The sequence below is a fragment of the Acomys minous genome (genome assembly GCF_964271855.1).
Source record: "Acomys minous genome assembly, chromosome: 15".
NCBI lineage: Eukaryota > Metazoa > Chordata > Mammalia > Rodentia > Muridae > Acomys > Acomys minous.
Genome location: NC_140497.1, coordinates 90,346,211 through 90,357,246, shown reverse-complemented (window position 1 = coordinate 90,357,246; position 11,036 = coordinate 90,346,211). Strand labels below are relative to the sequence as shown.

The following is an 11,036-nucleotide window of genomic DNA, read 5'->3' as shown; positions in this document are numbered from 1 at the left end:
AAAGCTTACGCAAGTGACAGTGTTTAGGGCATTTAGTAAATACTTGGTACCACGTTTTAGTACCTCAGTAGTCGTTCTATTATTTGACCGCAGTGCTAAACTACCTGAGCAAATCAGCTTAAGAGGATAATTATTTATCTTGGCCCATGGTTTCACTGGGCACAGTCCATCTTGGTGGGCCAGCACACTTTGCAACCTGCGGATGTGGAAGCGGGGGGGGGGGGGGGGGCCGCGAGGGGGAGGGGGCAGGGGGGCGAGGGGGGGCGTGACTCCGCCTGCTTATATCTCAGCGGGTCCACAAGCAGGGAGCTTAGGCTGAAGGTGGCTGTCCCCCTCAAGTCCTGCTTACTCCTGCTCTTGGTAAACCCCACCCACCTCCTAGCGATCCCCAAACCTCCCAGAACAGCAGCATCAAATGAAGAGCAAGTTTTCAAGCATATGAGCCTGGGTCGGGGGGGGGGGGGGGGCTCACCTTGCATTCAAACGATAAGGGCAGCCTGGGGGCCTTGTGGTACAATTTCTTTGGTCCCATACTGTAGGAAAGCAAAGCAAATTCCTGGCTCAGTGTTGTAAGCACGTGAGAATGCTTGGCTACAACCCAGACAGTTTGATTTCAGAGCTCAGGAGCGTCAACTCTGTGTTCGAATATCTCAAAAGATACATGTCTCGTCCATGCAGTAATAGGTCAGTAGTTAATAAAATAAGTGATCTAAACTCCCTGGAGGACCTTTCTAAGACAGATTTACTTGTGTGTGTTTATGTGTTTGGGTATGTATGGGTGCCTGTGCATCTGTGTGGAGGCCTATTCCCACCCTTTAAATAATACATTTTATAGCGTGCTATTACTGCGCATGCGCGCACCGTATGCGTGGGCTCCACATGAGACAGCACATTCTGTGGAAGGCAGAGGACAACTTTGTGAGGTTGGGTCTTATTCTAACTTCATGTGGGTTGCAGGGGTCAAACCAGGTAGCCAGGGTTCTATAGCAAGGGCCCATGTCTCCCTGCTGAGGCCTCTGACTGGCCTCATCCACCTGTTCTGAGACATCCTCTTTTCACCCAGCGCTCCCTACCTTGGCTGGAACGGCTAGCTGGCGAGCTCGGGACACTGTTGCTGCCTCCCCAGCAGCATGCCTCCAGGTACTTGCGCCTGCTTTATATGGGCTCTCCAGGGAACGAACTTGTCTTCATGCTTCCCCATTTCCAGATTTTTCTAAAAGATTGCTCTACTATATAGTCCTGAAGAAAAGGTAAAAAGAAGTGATATCAGGACCCTGGCGCTTGGATTTCTATTATTTAAAACACTAAATAGGGGCTAGAGAGATGGCTCGGGGGTCAAGGGTACAGGACTAGAGGACCCAGCACTGACAACCATCTGAAACTTCAATTCCAGAGGATCTGACACCTTCTTTTGGCCTCCAGGGCACAAGTCATGCACATGGTGTACACACATACATACACGCAGGCAAAACAGCCATACACATAAAAATAAAAATAAATCTTAAAAACCATAAGAGATGCCATTTATAAGTCACACATTTGGATATTGATGATGGCTTTTCTAGACAGTGTGTGGTGCATAGATGGGAAATTTTATGTACTTCGGTGCCTCCTGTCACCCTGACAGAAACATGTTTTTCAGGAGGAGGTGGCAGCACACTGCTGCTCCACTTCTCCTCGGTAGCCTTGGCTTTGCTGGCGGTCTCTCTGTCTTCCTGGGGCTCCTGGGCTTCTTCACATCAAGTATTTAGGAACAGGAGGAAATACTAGAAAGATGGGAAGTAAGAGAGAATGTCAATTTCAGGAGATGGAGCATTGATGTTCCTGTTCAGAATCAAGATTCAGAATAGGGCCCCGTGGAGGAGTGAATCAGAGTGCAATCATGAGGTAGATTATAGCTTCTTAAGCCGCGAGCTCTGCCTCCGTACGGGGCAGCAGGACTGATGGTGGTGAAACAGCAGCAGGAAAGACTCTGAGTGCACCAGTGACTGAAAATTAATTCAAACTCAGACATGCCATGAATCGGAGGTGTCGCTGGCAGTGCTCACTCATGTTAGGCACACGGCTTCACTCCAGCCTTTGCTCTATGCCCTGCACATGCGCACTGTGCACTGTGCACAGTCAGGTCACACAATACCGAGGAAGCCTCCAGAAACACTGGCGCGGACTCAAGTCGCTGGCATGTTATGAATTTCGCTTGTCTTTCTGCACCCCCCGCCCCCTATCTTTTCTGCTCTTAGGGAAACATAATTGCTTAATTATGAAAACAAAGACTTTAAAATCTTTCTACCGCCGTTCCTCAGAACGTAAGACTTGAATTGCTCCGTCCTAGCTCATACTGCGCTAGAATTTAAACATAAAAAAGCATTGCCGTTTCAATTACTGGCTTGACTACTACAACCAAAAAAGCATTAATTTTGTCTTGGCATTAGAGCAGGATTTTCAACTTTTCCAACATTTCTCCCAATCTTTATTTATATATTTTTGCAAAGCAACATTTTCAGCATCCATTATTATGAAATCAAGATATCAACCAACTTTGAAAGTATTGAAGATACTCTATGTCCTACAGTATTAAATACCTGACCAAACTTTAATTTTTTAAACAAATATATAAGGAACCACACTATCTTAGTAAGCACATCTGCTTTCCTTTTAAATAAATGGTAAAATAATATACATATTAAATGTGTGTTTTAAAATAAATTTATTTACAAATATCAGTAAATTTTTTTATAGATATTTTATATTCCTAGGTACCTACTGTCACATAAAAACCAGCTTAGTTGTCCATCAATGAATGAGTGGATAGTAAAGATATGGTATATATAAATATGGAATATTATTCAGCTCTAAAGAGAAAAATCACAAAATTAGCAGGAATATGGAAGCACTTAGAATGCATACATAACATTAAGTGAATGAGGTCACATAGTCTCTGAAAGAAGAAAAAAAAACCCGTGTTTTATGTTCTCCCTTGTAAAAGCAGGCTAACTTATAATGTAAACATCTATAAAAGTAAACCGATGGGCACAGTGCATTTAGAGAGGAGAACAAAAAAGGGAAATTTAAAGGAGACAAAGCGCATCCTGGGGAACTTATACAGTATACTTTCTGTAAGTCCAGAACGATCGCTCAAGGTGTAACATTTTTTTTTCAATGCAAAATAAGAGCTAAAATGGGCAGTGTCCACCCGCGATTCCCAGTGTCCACCCGCAATTCCAGGTGTCCACCCGCGATGATTCCAAGTGTCCACCCGCGATTCCCAGTGTCCACCCGCAATTCCAGGTGTCCACCCGCGATGATTCCAGGTGTCCACCCGCGATTCCAGGTGCCCACCCGCGATTCCAGGTGTCCACCCACGATGATTCCAGGTGTCCACCCGCGATGATTCCAGGTGTCCACCCGCGATGATTCCAGGTGTCCACCCGCGATGATTCCAGGTGTCCACCCGCGATTCCAGGTGTCCACCCACGATGATTCCAGGTGTCCACCCGCAATGATTCCAGGAGGGGCTGTCGGCTTACTGGGAGACTTGCATTTTTAACTGCATTTTTATTGACTGTACGCTGTGGTTCTTTGTAAGAACTGCTGGACTTGGTGTATTTTCTTTATTTTGGCTATTTAAATAAGAGTGTTAAGATCCCCGGTAGGACATTTAAAATATCATCATTTTGAAAAGTCTGAGACTCCCTGGGCATGCTTCTTGATTTTTGCCGAGTCTCAAGAGTAACCAATGCAAGGCATTTGGAAGCACCCAGAAACTTTTTCATTTGTTTTTTCACCGTATGTTCTAATTCTAAAATGTGTCACTGCAGATCAACACATGTACTTAAAAAATGATTTCAGAAAAGTGAATGGAATTATAATAAAATGCAACTTGCTCTCCCAGTGAAAACCAGCATATATTTAGAATGAACTCAAACAGCTGGTGGAGGGCTGCTATAAAACAATGCCTGATGGCTGTTCAAATATTGATGGTTTCCCTTCATTTTTTTTGTGATTATAGTTTGATGCCATTACAGGAGAATGACTGCAACCTATCTTGAAATAGAAAGATGTGTCAAAGTTCCAGCCCAAAATGAAAAGGTCATTTAACAATTTAATTTTACTTTCATTTCTGATTCTGTGTGCCTGCTTGTCTGTATGAACACTGCGTGCATGCAGTAGCCTGAGGAAGTCAGAAGAGGGAGCTCAGAACCCCTGGAACTGGAGTTACAGATGGTTGTGAGCCACCATGTGGGTGCTGGGAACTGAACTTGGGCCCCTCTGCAAGAGCAGCCAACACTCTCATCACTGAGCCACCTCGCTCTCCTGGGAAGTCCTCGGAGGTTGGTCTGATGTATTTTGACACTAATTACTGGCTCCCAAGGTCTGCTTGCTGCACACTCTGGTCTATCCCAAATATTGCTGCGTAACGTTGCCTCACTAACCAGGACAGGGCTGGAAGAAGGTAGGTGCAGAAAAGGGCGGGGGGGGGGGGGAGGGGCTCGCGGAGCAGGGGATCTTGGGAAACAGAAAAAGCAGAGGGCCAGGAGGGAAGAGGAAAAGGAAGAGGAAGCAAGAGAGGATCGGTGGAGAAGAAAACGGACTGGAGCATAGGTTAGCACGGGAAAGGAGCACGTGGCTGGGTCCGCGTGGATGGAGAGATGGAGAACATTAAGTATTTTGGGATCTTGGATGGGAGGTAGCCTGAGATGGGGCTGGGAGGTAAAGCTAGTTTAGAAGGTTAATATCTGCCATGCCCCAGGTAAAGGCTTGTTCTAATGAAATATAACAGGTATCTGTGTTTTTATTGATTGATAGTGGGTTAGAAAATACCGCTGTAGTAATTATAGCCTAATAATAAACATTTATTAGGCCATAGCATTTAAATTAACCACAACAAGAGGTGGAAAACATAAGCGGAGGGTGGGGGGGATGGGGAGAGGGGGAGGGGATGGTTGCAGAGATACAGCCGGATAGAGCAGAGGTTGAGGGAGTGTCCAAACCAATGCCTGGCCCAACCTGAGACTCGCCCCATGGGAGAGAGACAACCCCCCACCCCCCCACTGTTAATAATCCTCTGCTATGCTTTCCAACAGGAGCCTAGCATAGCTGTCCTCTGAGAGGCTACACCCAGCAGTGGATCCACACAGATGCTGAGACTCACAGGCAAACATGGGGCAAAGCATAGGCCGAGGTGTAGAAAAGTGGGGAGGGGGGGGGATGGATAGAAGGACCCAGAAGTGCCATGAGCTCCACAAGAAGACCAAGAGAGCCAACTAACCAGGGCCCAGAAGGGCTTGTGGAGACTGAAGCACCAACCAGGGACCGTGAATGGACTGGCCCCTGGCCCCCTACACAGATGTAGCTGATGGGCAGCTTGGCCTTCATATTGGTCCTCTAGAAAAGGTAGCAGAGGCTGTCTTTGACATGGACTCTGTTGCCTGTTGTTTTGATCGCTTTGCCCTGGCTGGGCTGCCTTGCCAGGCCACAGGAAGAGGACTCACTCAGTCCTGATGTGACTTGATGTGCTGGGGTGGGGGTGGGGGTGGGGGTTCACCTTTTTTTGAAGAGAAGGGAAAGGAGAATAGAGGAAGAGGGTGGGAGGGTGGAGCCGGGAGGAGAGGAGGGAAGGGGCTATGACCGGGATGTAAAGCCAATCAATCAATCAATCAATCAATCAGTTAAGTAATTCAGAAAGAGAGAGAGAGAGAGAGAGAGAGAGAGAGAGAGAGAGAGAGAGAGAGAGAGAATGAATTTTGAGGAAAAGCCTTTAAAAAAAGTGTCAAAGAACCCTGTAAAGTATCTCCAAATTGGTCCCTTTTGAGTTTGCAGGAGAGGAAAATTATCTTTTCCTTTTATCGATATTAGGTTCGGAAGCTCGGACTGCCGTGAGAAGACAGATCAACCAGAGATCATACACAAAGTTACTTCCTATTATTTTTAGGTGACCCCCAAGGAAGAGCTAAGCCTGATGGTTTGATAGCAGACTTGATGAAGAGTGAAGAATCAGGGAAATGCTTGCTAGGCCGAACGTGCAAGAAAAACCAAAGCAGCTTACAAGGCTGGGAGAACTCCCAAGGCTGGCCTGCCTCTCCGGATACTGACTGGACATCCCCCAGCGGCTAGCGAGGGGAGGGTCAGAGACGTTTCTGAGTGTCTAGTCTCAAATTCTTAATTTACTCACTGTGCCACGGTGCCGCCGAGCAGCGCGTCATGCTCCCGCCAGTCAAGCTCTGGTTTTCTTTCTTAAAAAGAAAAATTTAACAGAAGGGTCTTTTTGTTCATTTGTTTGTTTTGAGGAAAGGGTCAAAATATATATTCAGATAACAGTTGTAATGATTTATGCAAGTAACCAAAAATGTACAGACTTTTAAAGTGAAAATGAACTATCATCTCTCACTGAGCTCTTTTTTTGTTTATTTGTTTTATTTTGTTTTTGTTTTTTCAAGACAGGGTTTATCTGTGTAGCCCTGGCTGTCCTAGACTCGCTTTGTAGACCAGGCTGGCCTCGAAGTCACAGAGATCCACCTGCCTCTGCCTCCCGAGTGCTGGGATTAAAGGCGTAAACCACCACCATGCCTCATTTTTATTCTGGTAAGCTTGTTAGTGAGAATTGCATAGGACTGCGCCTATGCACTTGTGCGCATGCGCACAACTCCTCTCCGCCTCTACACTATGGGAAGAAGTACTTCCTGTTCTTGGAACAGAGGGGACACTGCCGAGCTTTGCATCTGGAGAGGCCCGGGTAAGTCAGTGTAGAGAAAGGCAGGCACGTTCACACTTGAAAACCACCTCTCTCTGGTCAGTAAAGGTTCCTCCGAGCTCACTGAGGGCGAGCCTCAGGGAAGCTGCCCCTTGTCACAGACGGTGGTGGGTCTGAGGTTCCTGACCCTGCGCTTTTCCTCTGCTAACTCCTTCCCTGCTAGCCTTCCTTTGTCTCCCTGGAAGTTATTTATGTAGCAGATTCAAGACTTAGACTTCTAGGATAAACCCATGCTTCGTGTTTACATAGCAAGCAAGCAAGCCGGAACACTGGGTCCCTTTGATTGGAAATACTTTTCACATGTTTTCCCTTTTATGAAGATTTATCTTCTAACTTGAAGCTTTCCCTTTTCCCACTTCAGCCTTAAACTACTTAAATCTACAAAAATAAAATTGTTTAACTAATCTTACTTCCCTAATAGTTTTCAGAAAAGGCAGCAGCCAATTGTTGACTGAGAGGATTGTTCTCTCCTCCCCTCCTCTCTTTCTATCAGCCCCAAAGGAAAAGGCAGTTGCGAATGGCTGGGACGTGGTGGAACGCAGTGGCGTCTTTGCCTAAAGTGGCTGTTTCTGCCCTCTGTTGGGTAAAATCGGACTTACTCTTATTTGCTAGATCGTCTTGCCCTCTAGTGGTCAGTGCAAAAAACCCACTGGAAACACTGAAGAATCAGGCCGTTATTTCTTTACTGTTTGTCAAACACAAACACTCCAAGCAAAACTCTAATTTAAGATGCAGCTCCCTAGGATTGTATCTCAATGTTCACTTATGGATAGGTCAATAGGATCATTGGCCTGGTACCAGGGCTCTGGCTTCCGCTACACGACCAGCACTGGAACCTTGGCTCTCTTCTCGGATGCCCACCCTGTCGTTGCCCTGTGTCATGGAGATCCTGTCGTTTTGGATCAGGAGGACGACCCCTTCCAGCAGTTCATAGATGAGGTAGATATTGGGCTGGGCCAACTCAAAGCCCTGGATCTGGGCCCGGGTGGCAGCTGAGCTGGTCAACCCTCCAGCTTTCCGCAGCCACACCACCAGGGCGAGCTCTCCACCACTGTCCCCGCTAGCTTACCCAGTGTCACAGCTGGCAAGGGGCAGAGCCACCCCGCCCACATCAGAAGGGCCAGGTTTATTTTGCTGCTGAGGAGGTGCAGGTGCGGTGCCAAGTGCTATATAGCTGGGCAGAAGCCTGGAGTCCCTCCCATCCCAGACGGCTGCTCTTGCTCCCTTCCGTATCCAGTGTCCAGAGAACCTGTGAACCGACTATCCGTTGCCTTAAAATCAAATCAGTCATTTCTTGGCCTGGAAGTACAAAGCTGCTCAGCCTTCCTTGAATTTATAATTAAAGGTTTCTCTAGCCTACCACCCCAAACTTCTAGACACAGACATGGATAATGGATAGATTCTGTAGGAAAAAAGGGCAGTTGTTTCTAAACCAATGAAAAAATCACCATGCAATTATGCAAGTATGGTGTATTCCCTTTTTTTCTTCCTTCCCTCCTGTCTCACTTGGAAGGCTCAGTTTCTTTGTAACAGCGGAGATACCTTACTTGTGTTTTATTTATATTGTTATTGTTGTTGTTGTTGTTATTATTATTATTATTTCATGGCTACATTTGTTGCTTCGAAAATTGCAGCTTGGACAGGAATCACCTGAACTTCCCAACTGAGCTAAAGAATGTACCCTTTGGCCAGCTGGTGGTGGCAGTGCACGCCTTTAATCCTAGTACTGAGAAGGCAGAGGCAGGTGGATCTCTGAGTTCGAGGCCAGCCTGGTCTATAGAGTTTGGTCCAGGACAGCCAGCGGTATACAGAGATGCCCTGTCTTGAAAAAAAAAAAAAAGGCAAACAATGGAAAGAAACTGCATCCTTTCCTGCCGCCTGCAGGGGTGGTACTCACTAGTACAGGGTGTGAAGGTTTGTGGCAGAGGTTAGTTGAGCCCTCGTGAGACAGTGCTTATTACATACAGAACTTACGGTAGGGCAGGGGACAGCTTTCCTTTCTCCACGCTGAGGTTTCAGGCATGCTGTGAATTCCAGCCACCTAGCAGCCTGGGAGACTTCAGTCATGGAGGAGACTTGACAGTCTTCTCTTCTTCTTCTTCTTCTTCTTCTTCTTCTTCTTCTTCTTCTCCTCCTCCTCCTCCTCCTCCTCCTCCTCCTCCTCCTTTTATATCTTACAGTCTTCCCTTCTTATTTTAGTGTCAAAGTACGTGCTAAGCTTGCTGTGCATTAAAAAAAAAACTTCATTACTTTTATAGTTTCTGACAAATCCTTACTGAAATGTATCTATTTCATGCATTCTATGACGTCTTCTATATTAACATCATCCTATTAATTAATCTTCAAATGTTATTCTTAGTATGAAGTTATCATTTCTTCTCCATAGCACCCCATTATTTTTCTTAATTTAATTTGATTTATTTTTTTTGAGAATTTTATATACAAACACTGTAGTATTCCATTTCCCCTTCCTCTCTCCACTCTAACACCGCCATTTCCCTTCTCAAATTCATGACCTCTTGAATTATTAATATTATATTATATGTATATATACTCTGATTTTGTGGGCATCGTATCTTCTTTCATCTCTCTGATGAAATTTGATTTTATTATTATGTTACACGAACAATATTTCTGTTGCCCCTTCCTCTCCAAGTTGCTGCCAGCCCAAGCTGACTCTTGGTTTCCGGATCACACTGAGGAAGAAAACGGCGCGGTGAAGTTCAGGAGAGTCACGTCAGGGTAAGTGGCCGTTAAAACGGGAAAGCCCCTAAATGGCGGCATGGGGAACGCCACTTGGCAGGCGTTTGTCCTCAGGTTGCGCCGATTGTCCAGAGATGACAGGTTTGAAAGGAGAAGCTTCTGTGATTTTCATCTGTGGCTAAGTGCCTAGTAGGAGGCTCACTTAGCCCAGGTGGCAGGGAGCAACTCTCTGCACATTTTCCAGCCCCTGCATCAAAGCCGCTCGAGTCTCACGGGAGACTCTCTCTTCGACCTTGTCTCAGGGAGCTTTTTTCCTCCCTTATTCCGCTATTCATTGTGAGCTCTAGTTCTTCTTCCTCCCTCTCCCCCTCCCCCTCCCCCCCTCTAACTTTTATCTTCTGCTAGAATGTACAAGTTTCACGGTCGCTTTCTCGCCATTTTCTTCACTGTGGTGGACTTCTTATCTTCCAATGCTTTTACTACTGGGTGAGTCTGTTTAGGGATGGAAGGGGACCCGTGTGGGCGACCCTCCACTATCCTGAAGCAGAAGTCCTAACCAAGAGAAAGGACACCCAGAGTAGACAGTGGCACAGGGCTGCTCCACAACACATATTTCAATTTCTCCTATTATTGAATTAAACTCATTATCTTTATTGAGATTTAATAATAGGATATTAAAGTCTGAGGTCACCTTGTCACGTGTCTGCCAGTCTGGTTCCAAAGTGTGCTTGGCCATCTTCACTGAGAGCCATTCACGGAGGGGAGAAATCAGCGCTTCTCAAAAAGCATGCTGTGTTAGAAGTAAATTATTTTCACATTCCCTGTTTATCCAATACATTAAAATTAAAATTATGCACAGCGAAGTGATTCTATGGACACTTGAAATTTGATGTAAACTGGTTTTTATTTGTGCATAGGAACGTTATCTCTGGGGAGAGGGTTCACCAGCTTTTAACATCCTTAGTTTATAGACATCTAACAAAAGACCAAATGCTATTGGCTGTAACATAGCCCGAGAAAGCTTACTTCCTGATTGTAGTATTCTAAATATCTGAGGGCAACTAAGACTTATTTTCCTTTTGATTGCTTACCAAATGAAACACTTTAGAGTCATCACAGGACCAGGTACTATGACCATACTGAGTAAGATTTAGATTTTTAAGAACTAAATCTACAGTCATTATGAAACTGTCCAGGGCCTTGCCCATACATACAAGGGTCCATTATTAAGACAAAACAATGAATCTCTTACCAAAGAGAACTTTAGTGATGGGATTTACGTGCTTCTTTTTTGTCAGAAGGGGGAGGGACAAGGGGCTCTTTTCATTATGAGCTTCCTTAGTAATTCAGATGGAGTGAAAGATCTGTGTAGTGTTCGCTACGTAGTCTTACATATTGCGCACACATATTGTATGTGAAATAGATATGTAATAGTTATATATAATAATTTATAGTTGGCCCTGCCTCTCTCCTAAGATAAATTTATACTCCTAACCACAGTGAATTAGAATCTTTTCCTTTTCACCCCAGGCTAAAGCAGGGATCAAAGGCCATTTTAGTTTTCTCTAATCAGGGAGAGAAA

General features: G+C 45.4%; 1 long non-coding RNA gene across 1 annotated transcript; it reads right to left on the bottom strand.

The window, feature by feature from the left end:
* Nucleotides 1-467: 467 nt before the first annotated feature.
* LOC311584566 lies at nucleotides 468-8,862 on the bottom strand. The gene is made up of 5 exons (XR_014774943.1): nucleotides 8,726-8,862; nucleotides 6,173-6,233; nucleotides 1,602-1,766; nucleotides 1,074-1,239; nucleotides 468-533 (listed from the first exon to the last, which is right to left on the bottom strand). It is a non-coding gene; the product is annotated as an uncharacterized lncRNA (long non-coding RNA).
* Nucleotides 8,863-11,036: the final 2,174 nt, after the last annotated feature.